The sequence below is a fragment of the Lepidochelys kempii genome, chromosome 4 (assembly GCF_965140265.1).
Source record: "Lepidochelys kempii isolate rLepKem1 chromosome 4, rLepKem1.hap2, whole genome shotgun sequence".
Lineage (NCBI taxonomy): Eukaryota > Metazoa > Chordata > Testudines > Cheloniidae > Lepidochelys > Lepidochelys kempii.
The window spans coordinates 70,334,712-70,359,842 of record NC_133259.1 but is presented as its reverse complement, the minus strand read 5'-3'; positions in this window follow the sequence as shown (position 1 = coordinate 70,359,842).

The window sequence follows — 25,131 nt, the reverse complement described above, 5'->3', positions numbered from 1 at the left end:
TGAATCTAATAACCCTGTAAGGTATCTACCATCCTGATTTTACAGAGGTGATTTCTTTACTTCTATTTCTATTAAAAGTCTTCTTGTAAGAAAACTGAATGCTTTTTCATTGTTCTCAGATCCAAGGGTTTGGGGCTGTAGTCACCTAGGCAAATTGGTGAGGCTTTTTACCAAACCTTGTCCAGGAAGTGGGGTGCAAGGTTTTTGGGAAGTATTTTGGGGGGAAAGACACTTCCAAACAGCTCTTCCCCAGTAACCAGTATTTGTTTGGTGGTGGCAGCGGCCAGTCCAAGGACAAAGGGTGGAATATTTTGTGCCTTGGAATTTTTGACCTAAGCTGGTAAAAATAAGCTTAGGAGGTTTTTCATTTCATGTACCCTAGAGTTCAGAGTGGGGGAGGAACCTTGACAGAGGTAGTAATATACACTGAAGTGTACTGTCTTCATAACTTAATTTTGGGACATGTTTGTCGTTGGAAACATTGAAAATGACAAGAGGAAGAGTAAAGAAGCAGTTCTGCAAACACACTGGTTCTGATCTTGTAAAGTTTTACTCACAACTTGGTCTGTAGTCATGTTGAAGACAATGGGACTAGACAAGATTGTTGAAGGACTGGGCTCATTGTCTTATTCCGTTGACTTTTATAACCCATTAAATTTAATGTCTCAGCAGCAACTGAATATTAGCCATTGGTTTTAGCTGGCTTCACTGGGCCTTATCTGAATAGGACTCTGTTTTGCATGGCTCAAAAGAGAATCAACTGATGAAGTTATTGAAAAGTCCTCTTCGGTTCTTATTTTGTGTATACGTGTGGCTTTCTTTAGGGACAGATTTTATCACAGAAATTCTTTTCAGATGACTGAATGGCATCTTCCTCTGGCTTCACCAGAGACAGAAACTGGCTACTGTAAACCTTTCTTCATGATCATTAATTTTATACAGCAGCCCTCTGAGTTCTATTCCAATTCCAAACTTTCACTGTGGAAGTTTGTGCCCACTGAAGTGAGGTTCATTGTTAATTTTAGATTATTTATATCCTACCCATGGAGTGCTATATTCATATGACTGGTTAGCTTTAGTCATATGATAATACATTTTTCTCCAGGAGATTACCCTGTTTTGCATTTTGAGGAAGTTTAATAAAAATTAGGCTGAACCATTCATACAAGGAGTATTGAATGTCATTGTATCATTGATTATACATTTAGGGTGGCATGTTAAATTCTTGGCTGAGGCTAGAGTCACTGCAATTTTCCAATAAAGATAGGCGTATACATAATGCAATCATTTATCACAAAGATGCTGAACAGCATTTTTAATAACAAAGATCTTTTTCTATGGTCATTCTACAGTGTATACAGTATTTAAATAGAGAATAAATTCAAATGTCTACCTTAAATTGACTAAATGACAAATGAATAAGCCCCAGTGTCCTAGTTAGCATTTAATACAATGTTGTAATTCCATATAAATCCAATATTGAGGCACGTAAAGACAGTTTACCATTTATAAAGCCAAAAATTAATGATAGAAAAGCCTTCCACACAGTTATAACTATACCTGCGGAGACAGCAACAGCTATAATAGAGGTGACATGACCATTTCCATTTTAACCCTTTAAGTCACTAATAACTTCTAAAACTTTCATCTATTGGGCTGAAAACTTCCAGGCACAGTGCCTGCTCATAGGTTTTTTTGTTTTTTCTCTGAGCCAAAATGGTGGAACAGTTTGGGGACCTACACTTTTTTAAATAGCAGCATTAGCAGTGAAGTGACTGGGGTTAGAAATTTGAGATTTGGCAATGAAATAGCCCTCATCACTACGTAAAAACATCATAAGGGTTCTGGTTTTGTTTCTGAGAAGTTGTTAGGGATTGAAAGCACAATTTCTGCACCTACAATACCTTAGCTGTGACTTTTTAATCACTCTTGCCAATATTCTAGATGATTGCACAGATATTAATTTAGGTGGGCAGTGAATATATGTGTAATGCTGGCAGACCACATGCAAGCTCATGCCAAAGCCCGAGGGCAATTCATAAGAACAGACATACTGGGTCAGATCAAATGCCCATCTAGCTCAGTATCCTGTCTTCCAACAGTGGCCAATGCAAGGTGCCCCAAAGGGAATTAATAGAACAGGTAATCATCAAGTGATCCCATTCCCTGTCGCCCATTCCCAGCTTCTGGCAAACAGAGGCTAGAGACACCATCCCTGCTAATCCTGGCTAATAGCTATTGATGGACCTATCCTCCATGAATTTATCTAGTTCTTTTTTTAACCCTGTTATAGTCTTGGCCTTCACAACATCCTCTGGCAAGGAGTTCCACAGGTTGATTGTGCATTGTGTGGGAAAAAAAACCTTCCTTTTGTTTGTTTTTAACCTGCTGCCTATTAATTTCATTTGGTGACTTCTAGTTCTTGAGTTATGATAAGTAGTAAGTACCACTTATTTATTTACTTTCTTCACACCAGTCATGATTTTATAGACCTCTATCATATCCCCGCTTAGTCATCTCTTTTCCAAGCTGAAAAGTCCCAATCTTATTAATCTCTCCTCATATGGTAGCTGTTCCAGATACCTAATCATTTTTTTTGCCCTTTTCTAAACCTTTTCCAAGTCCAATATATCTTTTCTGAGGTGGGGCAACCACATCTGCATGCAGTATTCAAGATGTGGGCATAGTATGGATTTATATAGAGGTAATATGATATTTTCTCTCTTATCTATCCCTTTCTTAATGATTCCCTACATTCTGGTCACTTTTTTGACTGCTGCTGCATATTGAGTGGATATTTTCAGAGAACTTTCCAGAATGACTCCAAGAACTCTTTCTTGAATGGTAATTCACTTCTGTGTTAGTATAAATCAAAGTGATTGCTATATGTAAAAATATATTTGGTGGTTAAACTTCATGAAAACTAATGGAAGATTACATATGCATTGTTTTCAGTTATCTATATCCAGTTATAATGTAATAGCAAACATATATCTTGTATGTACCCCTCATGTCCCCCCATCAGTCTTCTTTTCTCCAGACCAAACAAACCCCGTTTTTTAATCTTCCCTCATAAGTCATGTTTTCTGGATCTTAAATTATTTTTGTTGTTCTTCTCTGGACTTTCTTCAAGTTTTCCACATCTTTCCTGAAATGTGGCACCCAGAACTGGACACAATACTCCAGTTGAGGTCTAATCAGTGCAGAGTAGACCAGGAGAATTACTTCTCATGTCTTCCTTACGACACTCCTGCTAATACATCCCAGAATGATATTCCCTTTTTTTGCAAGTGTTACACTATGTTCACTCATATTTAGGTTGTGATTCTTTATGACCTCCAGATCCATTTCTATGGTATTCCTTCCTAGGCAGTCATTTCCCATTTTGTATATGTACAACTGATTGTTCCTTCTTAAATGGAGTACTTAGGATTTATCCTTATTGAATTTAATCCTATTTACTTCAGACAATGTCTCCAGTTTGTCCAGATCATTTTGAATTTTAATCTTATCCTCCAAAGCAACTCCTCCTAGCTTGGTATCGTCCACAAACTTTATATGTGTACTCTCTATGCCATTATCTAAACCATTGATGAAGATATTGAACAGAACCAGACCCAGAATTGATCCCTGTGGGATTCCACTCAATATGCCTTTCCAGCTTGATGGTGAATCACTGATTCTACTCTCTGGGAATAGTTGTCCAACCAGTTATGCATCTACCATATAGTAGCTCCATCTAGGTTGTATTTCCATAGTTTGGTCATGTGAGAGTATCAAAAGCCTCACTAAAGTCAAGATATACCACATCTACCTCTTCTCCCCCCCCCCATCCACACAGCTTGTTACCCTGTCAAAGAATGCTATTACATTGATTTGACACAGTTTGTTTTTGAGAAATCCATGTGAACTGTTTCTTATCACCTTATCTTGAAGGTGTTTACAAAAATGCGCTCCTCTTTCTGTCCACCAATCAAAGAAAGAGCCCACATGGGTGGTGACCTTGTCAGATTGTTTTCTGTGAGAAGAAGCTATAAATATGGATTCAGGGAGAGATCCTGTACTTCTGGACTGTTTGAATTCTAACAAATCAAAATAACTGAACAAGAACACAGAGATCCCTTAAGTTATTCTGGGTAGCCTAGAGAGGCTTTTGCCAAACTGGCAGATTACTACATCTCTGCTACCATTTGGAAATATAGACAGTGTCTCACCTGTGTGTGTATATATACATTTTACCTGCTTTAATGTCTCAATAACTTCCATTCCCCTTTTCTTAGTTAATAACCCTTTAGTTAGTTTACCATGGAATTGGCTACCAGCATTGTCTTTGGTGTGAAAACTAGGATGAAACTTGACCTGTGTGAGTGATTGGTTTCTTGGGGTTGGGAGTAAATGGCAATATTTGTGACCTTTTGTGTAAGTGACCATTATTCCAGCTTTCCTAGATGGCAAGATAGGAGTGTCTAAGTGGACTGTCTGTAAACATAAGAACATTAAAAGAAATGGATACCATCCCAGGATGGGCAGGGATGGTGTCCCTAGCCTCTGTTTGCCAGAAACTGGTAATGGGAAACAGGGGATGGACCACTTGATGATTACCTGTTCTTTTCATTCCCTCTGGGGCATCTGGTATTGGCCACTGTTGGAAGCTGGGCTAGATGGACCTTTGGTCTGACCCATTATGGCCATTCTTATGTTCCTGAAATGTTGCGCCCAGAACTGGACCCAATACTCCAGTTGAGGCCTAATCAGTGCAGAGTAGAGCAGAAGAATTACTTCTCGTGTCTTGCTTACAACATTCCTGCTAATACGTCCCAGAATGATATTCCCTTTTTAGGTGACAAATCTGAAGAACAGTCCCAGATTGAGGTGGTGTTAGAGGAGGTTTTGGAACAAATTGATAAACTAAACAGTAATAAGTCACCAGGACCAGATGGTATTCACCCAAGACTTCTGAGGAACTCAAACATGAAATTGAAGGATACTAACTGTCATCTGTAATCTATCATTTAAATCCGCTTCTGTAACCAACTGACTGGAGGACAGCTAACGTGGCACCAATTTTTAAATAGGGGTCCAGAGGAGACCTAGGCAATTAAGGAATCTCCTTCCTTAGAAGTTTTTAAGATCAGGCTTGACAAAGCCCTGGCTGGGATGATTTAGTTGGGGATTGGTCCTGCTTTGAGCAGGGGGTTGGACTAGATGACCTCCTGTGGTCCCTTCCAACCCTGATATTCTATGACAGACTTCAGTACCAGGCAAACTGGTTGAAACTATAGTCAAGAACAAAACTGTCAGATACATAGATTAACATAATTTATTGGGGAATAGTCAACATGGTTTTTGTAAAGGAAAATCATGCCTCACCATCCTACTAGAATTGTTTGAGGGGGTCAAAAAGCATGTGGACAAGGAGAATCCAGTGGCTATAGTGTATTTAGATTTTCAGAAAGCCTTTGACAAGGTCCCTCACCAAAGGCTCTTAAGCAAAGTAAGCAGTCATGGGATAGGAGGGAAGGTTCTCTCATGGATTGGTAACTGGTTAAAAGATAGGAAATACAGATTAGGAATAATGGTCAGTTTTCAGAATGAAGAGATGTAAAGAGTGGGGTCCCCCAGCGGTCTGTACTGGGCCCAGTCCTATTTAACATATTCATAAATGGTCTGGAAAAAGGGGTAAACAGTAAGGTGGCAAAATTTGCATATGATACAAAACTACTCAAGATAGTTAAGTCCTAGGCAGACTTCAAAGAGCTACAAAAGGATCTCTCAAAATTAGGTGACTGGGCCACAAAATGGCAGATGAAATTAAATGTTGGTAAATGCAAAGTAATGCACATTGGAAAACATAATCCCAACTATACATATAAAATGTTGAGGTCTAAATTAGCTGTTGCCACTCAAGGAAAAAAGATCTTGGAGTCATTGTGAATAGTTCTCTGAAAACATCCACTCAATGTACAGCAGCAGTCAACAAAGTGAACAGAATGTTGGGAATCGTTAAGAAAGGGATAGATAAGAGAGAATATCATATTGCCTCTACATAAATCCATGAATACTGTGTGCAGATGTGGTCGCCCCATCTCAGAAAAGATATATTGGACCTGGAAAAGGTTCAGAAAAGGGCAAAAAAAAATGATTAGGTGTACAGAACAGCTGCCATATGAGGAGAGATTAATAAGACTGGGACTTTTCAGCTTGGAAAAGAGATGACTAAGAGGGGATATGATAGAGATCTATAAAATCATGACTTGTGTGAAGAAAGTAAATAAGGGAGTATTATTTAATCCTTCTCATAACAAGAACTAGAGGCCACCAAATGAAATAAATAGGCAGCAGGTTTAGAACAAACAAAAGGAAGGGGTTTTTTTTCCCACACAATGCACAGTCAACCTGTGGAATTCCTTGCCAAAGGATGTTGTGAAGACTGTAACAGGGTTCAAAAAAGAACTAGATAAAATCATGGAGGATAGGTCCATCAATGCATCAATGGCTATTAGCCAGCATTGGCAGGGATGGTGTCCCTAGCCTCTGTTTGCCAGAAGCTGGGAATGGGTGTCAGTGGGTAGATCACTTGATGATTACTATTCTGTTCATTCCCTCTGGGGCATCTAGCATTGACCACTGTTGGAAGACAGGATACTGGAGTAGATGGACTTTTGGTCTGACCCAGTATGGCTGTTCTTATGAGACTCCATTATAAGACTATTATAGTACTTTGGAAGTTCACATTTGGCACTGGGTTATTGAAAACATAGTTGCTCTGATGTAGGCACTCACCATCATGAGCCACTCTATACAGTGTGACAATATGTATCATTTGAATAGATTTTACTGAGGCCACAGGTGTGGTGGTCTTCTCTTAGCTACTATTTAGGCACATCATACCACCACAACCATTTGTAATCTCTGCTTAAGTCAGACACAGAATTGCAATAGATAGTATGATGGAGTTGTGAAGGAATCTTGATTAGCACTTTCCTGCAGGATGCACTACTGAAACCATCACTGCCACAAACTGGGTCTTCAATTACTACTTAATATTGGCTACATACACACCCCCCCCACTCATACACAACTCAGCATCCAAGTACATACCAAAAAATGAGTATTGGGTTCTCTCCTTTGGTGCAGGAGATATTTTTAAATCAGTGATACCATGCCAATATGAAATACTAGATTCTTGACGTAAATGTATTTTGCCGCATTGTCAAAGAGCTCTGTGTGAACATAGCTGACAGACACACGCACACCCAAGAACAGAGTTGGGCTTCAAATGCATTAACCATTTTGTTCAGGATTGTGTAAAATGCACACATGAGCAAGTGATAAAAGTTCCCTGATTTTCCAAGTTTATACTAACTGATTTGAAGACAGTGGTACAGTATATTGGCACACATTTATGGTTGCAAAACAGTATCCATTGCATTCTAATTCAATACTGTGATTTTTTTCAAAGAATATTTGTACACATTTTAACTGTGCATTAGCTCAGCTTTAGTCACACTCTTCTTATGTGGATATCATGAGCCTCAGTAAATCATCCCTTTATATACAGGTTTCAGAGTAACAGCCGTGTTAGTCTGTATTTGCAAAAAGGAAAGGAGGACTTGTGGCACCTTAGACTAACCAATTTATTTGAGCATAAACTTTCGTGAGCATCCGATGAAGTGAGCTGTAGCTCACGAAAGCTTATGCTCAAATAAATTGGTTAGTCTCTAAGGTGCCACAAGTACTCCTTTCCTTTATATACAGGTTTTTCCTCTCTCATTTTTGATGTAGTTGCTTGTGTAAGCATTTAGGGCCAGATTATGCCCACCCCTTGGACATCTGGGAAGGGGTACAAAGACCCAGGCACAATTACAGTTCCTGCATTCAGAGAAGCAGTGTCTGCTTCCGCTCTCCGCACCCTAGAGCGCAAGATACCCTGAAGATGCAGAGTCATCGCCCTGTTTTCCTCAGCCCCTGAACTGGTTAGCAAACCTGACAGGTCACTGAGAGAATAACCCACTATATCATCCTAAAGGACAATGCAGAATTCACACTAGATAACAGTTGTTAAACTTCTAACAAGATAGAGGTAAACACAGCCAAATACAATTAGTATCTACTCTTGATTCTCTAACAATAAAGGCCTACAGTTTCTAGTCTGCTTAACATGGCTTTGATATCTACAAGGAATGGCCCTATTTATCATTTCAATACCTCCAGTTAAGTTGTTATGGGTCACACACAAGTTGACCAAGTCTGTCAGTGTCACACTCACACACAGTGTCTCACAAATAATTTAGATATTTTGACACTTTTCAGGACAAAAAAATAAGTTTAAATCTTGGGATTTCCTTAGGAAGAGAAATTCAGATATTTGAGAAGCTCTAAAGAAACACTTTTCCACATCCTACAACTTCATGGGATAATTCAGATTAATTTCCTTTCCATCAACTCAAAAATGTACCCTAAATGGTTCAAATGCTTTTCTACTACTATTTCCTAACCACGCTAAAATCCCTGTTATTAAAACTAAAGACTTCTACCAGCCATTTCATTCTGATTGTAATTTCCCTCCCCATCATTTCATCCCACACTATGTGCTATTATTGAAGAACTAGGCCCTCTGGTGCAATATACTAGACACACCAAAAAAAGCACTAATGCATTTGTTCTAGCAGGTAAAGGTTTCCAATGATTTATCCAACAAGATTAAGAAGCATCTTTAATTACATTACTGTATAGCTGCTGTATGAATATTTTATACATCCGGGATGATGACATTGTACTGTGTATTTCAGTGATGGCCTAGTAAAATCAAATATTTTTAAAAGGATAAGTCATTCATAAAAGAAAGTTAGTGAATTTTCATATTTTCCCTTCTTACAAAAATACTAATTTTGCCTTAAAAATCCATGCTAGGAAAATTGAAGAACCTACTATTCAATCTCACTGTTGCATTGTGAGTAATTGAATTGTACAGGCTACTCAACTATATTTGAATTTAACAGTTTCAAAGTTGAAGGGAAAGAAGTCTATTTATTAGATCAGTACAGTTCCCTTTAATACCTCTCTTGGTAGGAAGGATCGTTCGGGCTTTGCTCCAGTTCAGGGCTGTTTGCCCTCCTTTTCACTAGTGATGAGAATCTAAGGCCCAATGCATATTCATTTAACATACTATAGAATAGCTCATGCTTGAAAGAGCGAAGCACAAGGAGAAAAACCTCTGCTATATAAAGAAAGCTATTAGTCATTTCTTTCCGGTTTTTGGCATTTGAAATGCTTATGTTTCGCAAATCATCATAACCAAAGTCATAAAATTAATGTAGCAGGTTAAGAAAACAACCCAAACTGGGCTTTAAAGTGCAAATGTGTCATCAGTTTCTTCAGCCTGGTTCATCTCACCAAATGTTGCTTTCACTCTCCTAGTTTAGAGCTGTAGGGCTGGAAGGGACCTCAAGAGGTCATGCAGTCCAGCTCCCAGCACTGAGACAGGACAAAGTATACCTAGACAATCTCTGACAGGTATTCATCTAATCTGTTCTTAAAACCCTCCAGTGATGGATATTCCATAATTTCTTGAGAATCTATTGCAGTACTTAACTATCGTTATAGTTAGAAAGTTTTTCCTAATATCCAACTTAAATCTCACTTGCCTTAGATTAAGTTGATTACTTCTTGTCCTACCTACAGTGAACATGGAGAACAATTGATCACTATTCTCGTTATAACAGCCCTTAAAATATTTGAAGAGTTATCAGGTCCTCCTTCAGTCTTCTTTTCTATTATTAATACAACAAATAAGTAGAATTTACATAGCTCCATATATTTACAATGAACTCTGCAAAAGATGACTAGGGAGGAGTATAAAAATATTGCTCGAGCATGCAGGGGTGTAATCAGGAAGGCCAAAACACAACTGGAGTTGCAGCTAGCAAGGGATGTGAAGGGCAACAAGAACAGTTTCTACAGGTATGTTAGCAATAAGAAAAAGGTCAGGGAAAGTGTGGGACCCTTAATGAATGGGGGAAGCAACCTAGTGATGATTTATGTGGGAAAAAGCTGAAGTACTCAAGGCTTTTTTTTTTTTTTTTTGCCTCGGTCTTCACAGACAAGGTCAGCTCCCACACTTCTGTCCTGGGCAACACAGTATGGGGAGGAGGAGAGCATCCCTCAGTAGTGAAAACAGGTTAAAGACTATTTAGAAAAGCTGGACATGCACAAGTTGATTGGTCCAGATCTAATGCATCCGAGGGTGCTGAGGGAATTGCCTGATGTGATTGCAGAGCCACTGGCCATTATCTTTTTGAAAACTTGTGGTAACTGTGGGAGGTCCTGGAGGATTGGAAAAAGGCAAATATAAAATCGCCCTCCCCATCTTTAAAAAAGGGAAGGAGAACCCATGGAACTACAGACCAGTTAGCCTCACCTCAGTCCCTGGAAAAATCATGGAGCAGGTCCACAAGGAAACCATTTTGAAGCACTTAGAGGAGAGGAAGGTGATCAGGAACAGTCAACATAGATTCACCAAGGGCAAGTCATGCCTAACCAACCTGATTGCCTTCTATGATGAGATAACTGGCCCTGTGGATATAGAGAAAGCAGTGGACATGATATAGCTTGACTTTAGCAAAGCTTTTGATATAGTCTCCCACAGTATTTTTGCCAGCAAGTTTAAAAAATATGGATTGGATGAATGGACTATAAAGTGGATAGAAAGCTGGCTAGATTGTCAGGCTCAAGGAGTAGTGACCAATGGTTCGATGTCTAGTTGGCAGCCAGTATCATGTGGAATACCCCAGGGGTCTGTCCTGGGGCCGGTTTTGTTCTATATTTTCATTAATGATCTGGATGATGGAATGGATTGCACCCTCAGCAAGTTTGCAGATGACACTAAGCTGGGGGGAAGAGGTAGATACACTGGACGGTAGGGATAGGGTCCAGAGTGATCTAGACAAATTGGAGGGTTGGGCCAAAAGAAATCTGATGAGGTTCAACAAGGAGAAGTGCAGAGTTCTGCACTTAGGATGGAAGAATTCCATGCACCGCCACAGGCTGGGGACTGAATGGCTAAGCAGCAGTTCTGCAGAAAAGGACCTGGGGATTACAGTGGACAAATCAGTAATGTGCCCCTGTTGCCAAGAAGGCTAATGGCATATTGGGCTGCATTGCCAGCAGATCGAGGCAAGTGATTATTCCCCTCTATTAGGCACCAGTGAGGCCACATCTGAAGTATTGCATCCAGTTTTGGGCCCCCCACTACAGAAAGGATGTGGAAAAATTGGAGAGAGTCCAGCAGAGGGCAACAAAAATGATCAGGGGGCTGGGGCACATGACTTACGAGGAGAGGCTGAGAGAATTGGGCTTGTTTAGTCTCCAGAAGAGAAGAGTGAGGGGGGATTTGATAGCAGCCTTCAACTACCTGAATGGGGGTTCCAAAGAGGATGGAGCGTGGCTGTTCTCAGTGGTGGCAGATGACAGAACAAGAAGCAATGTTTTCAAGTGGCAGTGCAAGAGGTCTAGGTTGGATATTAGGAAACACTATTTCACTAGGAGGGTGGTGAAGCACTGGAATGGGTTACCTAGGGAGGTGGTGGAATCTCCATCCTTCGAGGTTTTAGTTGGTGCTGGTCCTGCTTTGAGCAGGGGATTGGACTAAATGACCTCCTGAGGTCTCTCTTCCAACCTTCATATTTTATGATTCTATGGTTCCCTTTAAATAATCCAGCCTTTGGCTCCCATCAGGACAGCCATATCTAATATAAAGAGGTTATTAAAAACCTTATTCACCATATATAAAGTTTTACCAATCCCAAGAGACTGGACTCATTGCCCACCAGATCAATGAATATTTCACATCTCACCCAAATACACATGTACAGCAAGTCCTTATCAACTAAATCTAAAATGTATTCATAAAAAGAAAGTGTTGCTATGGTTAAAATATCAATATACATACAGATATGAGTAAAGTTCTTTGGTCAGTTTCATAGCAGAGATGCGAGGTTCCTGATTTGTAAATGATGAAGGACTGGAATGGGTTACTTAGGGAAGTGGTGGAATCTCCATCCTTGGAGGTTCTTAAGGCCCAGGTTGACAAAGCACTGGCTGGGATGATTTAGTTGGTGTTGGTCCTGCTTTGAGCAGGGGTTGGACTAGGTGATTATCTGAGGTCTCTTCCAACCCTGATATTCTAGGATTCTAAGATAGACTGTAAATTCCTTGGGGGTTGGAATCATGTCTAAAGGTTCAATCCTGTAGGATGCCAATGAGGTTTGTCAGGCAGAAGTGCTAAGCTAACACTTTGTAACTACCAGCACTCCTCGCTATCTTTGAGACACCACTGACTACCTGAGGAAACTACAATCCATCAGTGATCTTCCCGAAAACACCATCCTAACCACTATGGATGTAGAAGCCCTCTACACCAACATTGCACACAAATATGGACTACAAGCCGTGAGGAAAAGTATCCCCAATAATGTTACAGCAAACCTGGTGGTTGAACTTTGTTACTTTGTCCTCACCCATAGCTATTTCACAATGGGGACACTGTATACCTTCAAATCAGCAGCACTGCAATGGGTACCTGCATGGCTCCACAGTATGCCAACATTTTTATGGCTGACTTAGAACAACGCTTCCTCAGCTCTCGTCCCCCAACGCCCCTACTCTACTTGCGCTACATTGATGACATCTTCATCACCTGGACCCACGGAAAAGAATTCCTTGAGAAATTCCACTATGATTTCAACAATTTCCATCCCACCATCTACCTCAGCCTGGACCAGTCCACACAAAAGATCCACTTCCTGGACACTACAGTGCTAATAAGCGATGGTCACATAACCACCACCCTATACCGGAAACCTACTGACCGCTATACTTAACTACATGCCTCCAGCTTTCATCCAGACCACACCACATGATCCATTGTCTACAGCCAAGCTCTACGATACAACCGCATTTGCTCCAACCCCTCAGGCAGAGACAAACACCCGCAAGTTCTCTATCAAGCATTCTTACAACTACAATACCCACCTGCGGAAGTGAAGAAACAGATTGACAGAGCCAGAAGAGTACCCAGAAGTTACCTACTACAGGACAGGCCCAACAAAGAAAATAACAGAATGCAACTAGCCATCACCTTCAGACCCCAACTAAAACCTCTCCAGCACATCATCAAGGATCTACAACCTATCCTGAAGGATGACCCATCACTCTCACAGATCTTGGGAGACAGGCCAGTCCTTGGTTATGGACAGCCCCCCAACCTGAAGCAAATACTCACCAGCAACCACACAACAAAAACACTAACCCAGGGACCTATCCTTGCAACAAAGCCCATTGCCAACTGTGTCCACATCTATTCAGGGCACACCATCATAGGGCCTAATCACATCAGCCACACTATCAGAGGCTCGTTCACCTGCACATCTATCAATGTGATATATGCCATCATGTGCCAGCAATGCCCCTCTGCTATGTACATTGGCCAAACCAGACAGTCTCTACGTAAAAGAATAAATGGACACAAATCAGATGTCAATAATTATAACATTCAAAAACCAGTTGTAGAACACTTCAATCTCTCTGGTCACTCGATTACAGACCTAAAAGTTGCAATTCTTCAACAAAAAAACTTCAAAAACAGACTCCAACGAGAGACTGCTGAAGTGGAATTAATTTGCAAACTGTACACCATTAAATTAGGCTTGAATAGAGACTGGGAGTGGATGTGTCACTACACAAAGTAAAACTATTTCCCCATGTTTATTCACTCCCCCACACACTGTTCCTCACACATTCTTGTCAACTGCTGGAAATGGCCCACCTTGATTATCACTGCAAAAGGTTTTTTTTCTCTCTTGCTGGTAATAGCTCACCTTACCTGATCATTCTCATTACAGTGTGTATGATAACACCCATTGTTTCATGTTCTCTGTGTATATAAAATCTGACCACTGTATTTTCCACTGAATGCATCCGATGAAGTGAGCTGTAGCTCAAGAAAGCTTATGCTCAAATAAATTGGTTAGTATCTAAGGTGCCACAAGTACTCCTTTTCTTTTTGCAGATACAGACTAACATGGCTGCTACTCTGAGACCTATGCCTAACGTGTATCATGAAAGTGTTGCTTTTTTTCCAGAGCTCTCTGGCTCCCAGTTACCTCTGCTCTCACTTTCTTCTAAGATCAATTTTTAAGCAGATTCACAAGTTTTTTCTATCACTGGTTGACAGAAAGAATAACTGAAAATTCTAAGCACAGCCACTATGTGTACTGGACCAACTTGTCTGCTGGCATAACTATTGCTATCAGCGGATTTATGCCAGCAAGGAATTTGGACCACTGCTTGCATTTACACACCTATCTCCTGGCCACATTTGGTCTCCAAACCCCATCATGCCCCCTACGCACCAGTGCTCACTTCAGCACAGGAACAAACATTTACTTACATTGTTAACCATGTGCATTTCTCTACAGCATGCAGATTCTGGCTGCACAGATCAGGAGCATCAGAATTTTGGCTTGCCATGCTTTTTTCAGCAGTGCTCAGCAGCCTGCAATATCAAGCCCTAATATAGACAAGAATCACACACAACACAAAGACGTACAGGGAAAGGGAAAGTTGTGGAGGTGAAGAGGAGGTGGTAGGAAGTATTCTTGGAGAAGCTTTCCTTTTAGGAAGGATTTGAGGAAGAGATATGGGAGGCCGTCTCAGACACTGAGAACTGCACAATTGACAGTGTGAAACAATGTTAAAAAAAAAAAAACTCATCACAGTTCAGAATAAATGCAACTGTATTACCCCTCTATGGTCCAGCAAGGGTGACCAGTCTCCACTTCTGGCTCCCCAGCCATTGGCTCTCTTGGCTGGATATATGCATCTCTTGCTCTTCTGACAGGGATATTTGCAAGCTGCACATTCCCCTGACTATATGGAGATCCCCAGCAAATGACAGACTGCCTAAACTAGCTTCTTTTGCCTTCTCTTCAGAGACTAATAATAGAGTAGTTTTGTCAACAGTTATCACTTGCAGTTCTTTCTAAGCAAGCATGTTGATTTTTGAGGTATAAAGCATTACAGAGAACTTGCCTGAATGTCTACACAGTGATTTTTTTTTTCAGCCGCGGACCCTGAGCCCTGCGAGCCTTAGTCAGCTGATGTGGGGAAGCTATGGTTTTTTATCCCTGTGTAGACAGCCCGAGTAACTCATTTATCTAGTTTGGGTCTTTAAAGAGACAAGGAATAGGTAATCAGCCAGCCAATGGGATTTCTGCTCAAGGCAGAGCTTCGAATGGATGGATTCGGAAGTGGGGCATTTGCATTCCCCAACCTCAAGTGTTTCCTAGGAAATCTACTTCACATATATTATCCCCAAAGGTTCCTAATCCTTCCAAGAGATTGCATTAATCCTGTCTCCCTCCTAAATAAATTGTGCACAATCCCCCGACAGTACATAAACACTTGCATTTCTAATACAATGCACTCCTGAAATACTTAAACTTAATTCCATAAGGTTCGTCTAGGATATTGTAGGATATGCTCATGTCTCTCAAGAGGTGAGAGGCTGTTAGTCATTGGGGACAGCATTACTGACAGTGTGAAAACCCCACTAACAGAGCAGTAAGGAAAAAAGACTGGGAGGAATATAAGTGGAAGAGTAGTAGGACATCAGATCAGATATGTAGATATTAGATCAGATAAAATATGTGGTTGAGGAGCTTGAATTCAATGCAGTACGAGACAGGAAGGAGGAAACATAGATGCAGTTGAAGATAATTAAGCAGCAGCATTCTGGATAAAGGAAAAGGGAGACAGGTCAGAATAAGGAAATTTCAGTGTTATGAAGAGGAATGATCAAAGTGCGAAGGGGTTAAGTAGATGAGCTGGTGGGGGGGAGTGGATTTTGGTGATACGAAAAGGGGCAAAGCTTACTGAAAGACTGAATGAAGAGAGAAGGAAAAAGTCAAAACTGATACTAGTATTGTCATTCTGGGAGACAAAGGGGTAGTGGAGTTCCTAATAGTGATAAAAATGCAATAGTCATGCATTTACTCCTACACTAAAAACACAGATGATCGTCCTTCATGCACAACAACAAATCTGCATCTTTATTTTTTTGTTATTTTCAAATTAAGAAAAAAATGGTCTTTGTTGTTTTGTATTTTCAACAGCATGCGCTGAAAGGAAGTGCTTGCTATGAATATCTTCACAGTAGACTGGAGCTGAAAAATTAGTAGCTCAGCTTTCTTTCCCTAATATCAACTGCAGACCAATGTTTGCAATGGGATTTTTACAGAATGACCTTCATCCCACTGGAATGGAGATGTTACTGAATAATGCTACATTTATTTCTCCATACTTAAGGGATGTGTACCTATGAGCTTTAGAACAAAACATAAATAATTCTCAGTGAGTCTTGTGGATCCTCCAATATCTCTTCTGGTGATTCATTGTTTGTATTAGAATGCATAGTCTCATCTCTAAACTAACACAGAATTCGAAAGACAAATGTCATCCCTTCCTAAAGGTCAAACATCCAAGCACAAAGAGATTGTTGTTAGAGATAGGTATTGAAAAAACATTATTACTTTATATATCACAAGCACAGCCGCTATTAAGAAATCTTTTGCCAAATTTTGGGAATAGCCTCATATTGTGATGCAGCACTGTGGAGATGTTGTTTGACTAATGTAATCAGACAACCTGGAATTTCTGGTATACGATACCTTGTAGTATAAATTTACTTGTTAGTCTATTCAGGACACACGTTGCTCTCATAGACATGAGCACAATTCCTACTGTCCTCTTACAGATAAATTTTAGTGTAAAATAATGGTTTTTTTTTACTAAGTATTAAAAAGGCATATAAAAATAAGTAGTCGAGTGCCTTAACATCCAATTCATAGCATTCAAGTTGGATTAATGTGTCTAGCTATTGATAGGCAGTAAAAGTGTTCTCTCAGCAGTATAAAAATGCGATCACTAGGTTTTCCAAACAGCATTTTTTAAAAAATTTGGATTCAAGTTTTCACCATTTGCATGATCACTCAGGGTGAAATTCATTCCTGTACATAGGGCCAGTAGAAGATCTATATACCACTTCGAAAGTTTAAGGTGGGATTTAAGTGGAGTATTGGTTTGTGCTAGTACTCTGCAGAGTGATCAATTTCACCCTCAGGTACTATGTTGTCCTCCGTCTAAACTAATATGTTGCAGTAACTTTCTTCACAGGATCACATGCATGTGAAAATGGCCCCAAAACCTCTGTCAGAATTATTCGAGCATGCTACAGACTCTAGGAGAACTGAGAAATTGCTAAGGAAATGATTTGGTGCAGTCACATTTGCCGATGTGGAAATGGTAAGGATGTGATTTACTTGCTGTTCGGTCTATTCACAAACAGTCAAATGCTGGCTCTGAGGATACAAAAAAAAAAAAAAAATTGTGCCTGCATGAGACAGACAAAATTTTCCATGCACTGATTTAATCACTATTCCACAGGACTGCTCCAATTTAACCACCAGCAGGAAAACAAATTTCTTTCTTTTTTTAAGTGAACTTGGATGATAATTGAGCTCAAAAGATGTCTCCTTTGCAGCCTAGTCTGGACTTTCTATCCCTCTCTATTCACTGTCAAGTATTAGGGGGTAGCGGTGTTAGTCTGTATCCACAAACAACAAGGAGTCTGGTGGCACCTTAAAGACTAACAGATTTATTTGGGCATAAGCTTTTGTGGGTAAAAAACCCACTTAAGGTGCCACCGGACTCCTTGTTGTCTCTATTCATTATTACCTTCATATTTGCAGTCTGTAGTTGTGGAACCTATGGCAACAACAAGGAGTCCTGAGGGTCTTCGTTGTCCCTCAGGAGCTTGAGCTGAGATAGGTGTGGGAGTGACTTGCTTTAGAGGAAGGAGTTTCCTAGACTTCTAAATCCATGTGAGTAGTTGCATAGCATAGTTAAACTACTATTATTTAGTTAAATTTAGGGGACAAGGCAAGGAAGTTATAGACTTTTGGAATTAATTCTGGCCTTTTCCTGTGACATTCTCAGCTGTAAAGTGTTTTCATTACCTAAGTGAGGCAGCCTGCCTTCCCAGTCTCTTCAATTATGTATTATGCGTGTGTGCGCACACGCATGCTCAGAGTGGTTTGGGCCAAATACTGAAGTTCTTATTAAGACAAACCTAAAGCCAATAAGAAATGTGCCCTGAATAAGGATATCAGGATCAAAAATATACTGACCATCAGGGTGTGACATTTCACTCCGTGTTCTTCATGAAAATATGCTTATGATATGAATGACATAACTGAGAAATACTTTATGCAAGGTGGGTCTTGTAAGGTAACACTGGAAAGGTTATAATTTACTGAATGTGTTTATCCAATCTGTATGCCTGTATCATTTCTGTATCTCAAGTTAGGAATATTGACTATTTCCACTATGCTACTTTGGGTGACGCCCACTGCTAACACTTCAGGTGCAACAATGGAAAGCCAGACAGGGCTGATGGCCTATTAGTGAGGACAATGGACTGTGAAAAGGCTTGGCCTTCCTGCAGATGCTCCATACTGCCACTGACTCAGACTCTGATACTACAGAGTCAGGTGGTCTTGTCCCCTATACTAAAAATCACTTGGGACATTTTGTAACCTATTTCTTTAGTATATTGAGTTTAGCTTGCATATTTTGCTTTATTTGGTCAGTAATCCTTTGTTGGGTCTGTTATCTCTTATATTCACTTAAGTCACCTTTTGTAGTTAATAATAATATAATATAACCCAGTTTGTCATTTCAAACTCCGGGTGGGAGAAGTTGTGCATATCTCCCTGCACATTGAGGGAGTGGGTAAATTTTATAAAAAACCTTTTGGTTTGTACCCCTTAAAGGCAGTGGGCACCAGAGTGTTGGGGCAAGACCCTAAGGCTGAATCTTTCCAGAATGGATCTGTGTCTCTCTGTGCAGCTGGGTGTAGCCCTGCCTGTGTGCTTGGCTGGAAGAGGCTTGTGAGCCTAACCCAGCAAGGCCAGATAAAGGGGACCCAGGCTGGAATAATAGACGGGCTAAGTGATGTCTCAGCACATCAGGTGACATCCCAAAGGGCTCAAACCCGACACAGAGTGTTCTATTAAAAAAATCTAAAACTACAGGCATTTACTGCCATTTACTTTGATTTTTAACACTATAAACACCTGCCTGAGTCTCCATCACTGTATTCCCTTTTATTATTAGAGGAAAAACTAATGATGATTTCTATAATTGGTTACCTAACACTTTCCATCATAAAGGATTCTTGCAAATATTTTTAGAAGCTGTAACATCTCCTTTGTATAAACTATGGCACAGAATCTAACAACATGATCACATGGTATTTTTCCAAGGAATTGGGCCTCATTCTGTGCACAGGTTGGATGGACATTCTTGACAAGCAAGCTATATGCAATAATGGTGTAATATTAAGTACAGAAAAAGTAAGGCAGAATATCCAGGTTTTTTTTCCCTTAATGTCCTTATGAACAGAATCCCTACAGTTTAGTAGGGACTAAATCAAGACGGTCCTTTAATATAGAAGGATATTATTCTCTAGTTGTATGAAAAATTCTATATAATTTTATAGAACACATTAATCTCTGTTAGATTCTAGAGAAGTATTCCAAAATTTATAGAAAATTAACTTTTTTTTTCCCTATTAAATTCTAATGGAGTTAGATCTTGTACTGTGAAATAGCCTCCCAAAAGTAGTGGTGGAAACTGAAAAGTATGGTTTAATTTAAACCTGGCCTTGATAAGGAACTACCCCATGTACTATAGTCCTAGGCACACCTTCTTTTTGCATCCTAAACAGTTCCTTTGAATCAAGTGTTATTAGATCTGTCATAAATATAAAGGGGAGGGTAAACCCCTTTGAAATCCCTCCTGGCCAGGGGAAAGCTCCTCTCACCTGTAAAGGGTTAAGAAGCTAAAGGTAACCTCGCTGGCACCTGACCAAAATGATCAATGAGGAGACAAGATACTTTCAAAAGCTGGGAGGAGGGAGAGAAACAAAGGGTCTGTGTCTGTCTGTAGTCGTCTTGGCCGGGGATAGACCAGGAATGGAGTCTTTGAACTTTTAGTAAGTAATCTAGCTAGGTATGTGTTAGATTATGATTTCTTTAAATGGCTGAGAGAAGAATTGTGCTGAATAGAATAACTATTTCTGTCTGTGTATCTTTTTTGTAACTTAAGGTTTTGCCTAGAGGGGTTCTCTATGTTTTTGAATCTAATTACCCTGTAAGATATCTACCATCCTGATTTTACAGGGGGGATTTTCTTTATTTCTATTTACTTCTATTTTTTTATTAAAAGTCTTCTTGTAAAACACTGAATGCTTTTTCATTGTTCTCAGATCCAAGGGTCTGGGTCTGTAGTCACCTAGGCAAATTGGTGAGGCTTTTTACCAAACCTTGTCCAGGAAGTGGGGTGCAAGGTTTTGGGAAGTATTTTGGGGGGAAAGACGCGTCCAAACAGCTCTTCCCCAGTAACCAGTATTAATTTGGTGGTGGTAGCGGCCAGTCCAAGGACAACGGGGGGGAATATTTTGTACCTTGGGGAAGTTTTGACCTAAGCTGGTAAAGATAAGCTTAGGAGGTTTTTCATGCAGGTCCCCACATCTGTACCCTAGAGTTCAGAGTGGGGGAGGAACCGTGACAGATCTCCCTTTAATTGTCTGGGCAAGCTATATCTATACATAATATAGATTACCTCTTCACTTTTAATGTAAAATAACTCTAGGTAAGGATAAGGGAACCTCAATGAGCAAGCTCAGAAACTCCTGACAGTGTATTTTAGTGTGAAGATGACAATGGAAAGACAGAAGAGAGGTTAAACCTTTTCCAGGAAGGCTGGCAACAAGCCAGCAACTAAATGATGCTAGTTGTCTTCTTGAACTCTCTGCAATAAAAATGTCAAAAACCAGCAAAATTTTGATTCAAGGTCATATATCCAGATTCAAAGGGAACGAGAGAGAACTTGATCAAACAAATCTAAGTTTCAAATAAATTAATGAGAGTTCATATTTACCAAATGGAGCCCACAAGAACCTCAGCTAGTGCTGAGGCTTTTGGCTGGCATAACTGCCCTAACATTTCTAAACAAACTGATTCAAAGAATGGATTGATGACCATGGGAGACAGAAATAAAAAAGAGAGAGAGAAAAAATGTCATGTCGTTGAGAGTGGTGCAGTATTTTGTGATTCTACCTACATAAAGCAAATTAAATTGGAGATTCTCCTATTTTGATAAGAATTAAGTTGAACCTATTTTATTACTGATAGGCTTGATCCAAAGCCCACTGAAATCAGGGGGAGTCCTTCCATTTAGAAGAGAGTCAAAAACACAAACCCATAACTGTTTTGTATTAATTGCTATCTGTTATCTTTCTGGGGATAGGGAACTTGGGGAGAGGTGCCTATTGGAGGCCAGGTTGGGGGAAGAGACAAATCAGATTAGGAGTCAGAAAAGTAGAAACTGGGATTTTCTGTGCAAGGACACTGGCACTTGTATGATGTGCATGAACAGTGGAGACTGCAATTCTGTATGTGAGGAGACAGGGATAGGGAAGAGACCCCACTGGGACAAGTACAAGTTGGAGGGGATTGGGCAGGTGGCATAAAGCTTGGTGGGGATGGGCAGAAAAGTGTCCATTACAGCACACTCCCCTCCAGAACCTGGAATGGAACCCAATATTCTGGAGTCTCACCATTCCTCTGCTGTCAGCAAATTCTGTGAAACCTCCAAGCAAAGCATACATCCCATCCCCTCTAGTATTGGTCCACATAGAAGACAACCTACTGTTATTTGTGTGTCTGTTAGCTCAAATGGCAGAGGTTGGTATGTGAATCTAAAGGTTCCAACCATATTGATGACCCATGTGGGTGTCAGCATGATGCCACATGATGGGATTTCTGGTTGGCGGTTTTTTTTTAGTTGGAATTTTATAAAGCTAGGAAATTACACACAATACTACATTACAGTTAATGTATTAATGTCCCTAAGTTAAACACTTAGAAAATGGCAACCTTAATTTGGTCCCCTTGTGTGTAAGCATTATATCTTTTTCCACAAGACCCCGCCTCATTCAATGAACAGGTCAGACAGTGTGCAGGGAATGAATCAAGGTTGCACACTGAAGAAGGCTCTGTGAGACCTTGTGGCTGAAGTTGGAAGGGGATTGCTGGAAGTGAAAAGATGGGCTCAGGGTTAAGACAACTGAATGTTGCTCTGGAGAAATGTATTCTCTCTCTCTCTTTCTACCACAAAGCCCTTATGGAATGCTGAGCAAGTCACTTAAAAACAGATTTTCACAGCTGGTCTCTAATTGTGTGTTCCTCATTTTCTGGATGCCTGTTTTGAGAGCTGGGGGTCTGATTTGCAGAAATGCTGAGCACTCACAGCTGCAATAGAAGTCAACAGTAGCTCGGTATTCTGAAAAATCCAGCTCCTAGGCGTCTCAGACTGGGCACCTAAAATTATTGGACACTTGTGACCTCAATCTCTCTGAGCCTCAGTTCCCTGACTGTAAAATGGAGATAATATCACTCAGTTCACAGGGGTGTAGGGAAAATAAAATATTTATGTTGGTGAAGAACTTTGATACTTTAGTGCTGAGCACCATAGTAAATGCCAGAGAAAATTCTGTATTCAGAGCAGAGTTTGAATAGTGTGTCACAAATAAGGCCCAGGGCACAGACAAACAATGAGGAGAAAACAAAATATTGAATAGTAGCTCATTAAGTGAACCCGCCCATTGCACCCAGTGCAATGAATGAATCTGGAGTCCTATGGAAAAAATAGTGTGATCATGTAATTAAAGACTGTCATATAATGGATATGTACAAAGGGTCAAATTAAGGTTGCACTGGTAACCTTAATTCTGACATTTTCTAATTTGAGTGCTTGCCTTAGTTAATTTTCTTTTAACATAGTTTGTGTATAATTAACTACAGATTAAATCTTATCCATGCAAAGTAACTTAAAAATTGAACACTTAATAATTGATATTTATATATATAAACTTACATAGCACCTTTCAGACAAGAATCTCAATATACTTTACATACGTGTTTTTATATCTATTCTACAGAGTAAAAAGAAAAGGAGTACTTGTGGCACCTTAGAGACTAACCAATTTATTTGAGCACGAAAGCTCATGCTCAAATAAATTGGTTAGTCTCTAAGGTGCTACAAGTACTCCTTTTCTTTTTGTGAATACAGACTAACACGGCTGTTACTCTGAAACCATTCTACAGAGTGTTAAACTGACACACAGATGTTACGTGTTTTGTTCATGGTCACAGAGTGAGTCAATGGCAGATCTGTAAAAGATAGCCCAGGACTTCTAGCTTTCATTCCCTTACTCTAGCCCCTGGTTCCTGCTCCCATTCAAATCTCATGGACTTCAGTGGGGCAGAATCTTGGTCTCATCTTTCTAAAATAATACACAGTAAATGTATTTGTATTTCATGACCTTTTATACCAGCCACCTCACATTCATTGCGAGAAGAATCTAACATGCACCTTGATTCAAGGCTATCTCATCAACATTTAATCACAAAGACCACCCTTCCCTTACATAACTATATTACATGGATTAGTTTTTATAAGGGGAATGACTTTTCCCATCCTTCTGTCTTATCTTCCCATTTAATGTGAACCATGTACAGAATGCATCACCACTCCCCTCTCATCCACACTTTCATCTCTTGAATCCAACTGCATCTTAACCTACAATGTCAATAATGCCCTGTAGGCACAATGACAAAGTAAGATGGTTTCAATGACTAAAAAACTGACAATTTCCTTTCATTTGGCATTTTTCATGGGTAAAGTCTACAGAAAATCGATGCACCTGATGCACAAGTAACAGAATTCATTTAGAATGGACCTGCCAAATATATGGAAGATCTGAAGGAACTGATTTTTACTTTTCCATTTTATCTCCAATGCTGATAATGTGTAGAAGCAAAGATCACTGAACTGAGTTATTTTTATTTAACAATTGTTTAGTCATTCATATTGTAAGACAATATAAATGGCAGATAGGTTAACTAAAACACAAGAATTTAATTCTTATTAAGCTAATATTACTTTTTGTTGTGCTTGTAACTTGTTAAATATTCAGAGTTAAATGTGCTACTTAAGAATAAACAATATTACTAATTAATACAGTATGATTAATTCACTTCAATTACTTTCAAGAATGAAATCAATATTAAATGCTCAGTTCAGATTAGGTTTTATGCACACTTTCTCCAAACAGTTTTCTTTGCTTTTAAATTATAGGAAATTGAATACATTCCTCAGGTTCTCTCTCACACACCCCGGTCTCTTCTCAAGCAACTATTTTTGCACCTGTCTCTTTATCCACATAGGATAATCACTATGGCACCTTACATCTTTCTTCTAGGAAATGGGACAAGCAGACTCCTTAGGGACGGTCTTCAAGGCTATTTCTGGAATCAGATGGTTAAGGACCTTAAACTAGCAGTGTGGCAACTGTGGGGTGTGCAGCTGACAAGCTCCTGGGTCAAAAACTGGTTCTTTATTTTGGAAATCCAAACTAGGGATTCATTACAAATGAATCATCCCATTAGTATCTCTGATAGTAGGATGAACATTTATTTGGACACTTCCCACACTTCAGCTAAATCCAATAAACCAGCCCATCCAGCCCTTCTTGAACCCAGTTTTGGCTTCCAGTCATTTCCAATGTCACATTCTGATGCCTTATTCTTGATTTGAAGGCCCTGCAGAGCTGTTTCTTGCCAACACTGTATTCAAATTTAGCCAGGGAGAAATTTTTTCCACCAATTGAATTCTACTCAGAATGAACTTGGCCCTTTATCTCTAGGTGTCCCCTGATCTCCTGTTCATGGCAGTAATTACTTCAGTTCATATTGATGTTCCCTTTATTTCCTTCTGCTACCAGTGACTTGAAACTTCTCTCATACCACCTACTGTGTTCTCTCCTTCTTTCAGTCCTCTCTTCCTCCAGACTCATTTCCTGTGACTAGCCATCAGTGCTAACCTCCATTCTAGATAGTATTTTCAAATTTTTATAATATAAATAAAGAAACTCCAGGGTGCTTTTTG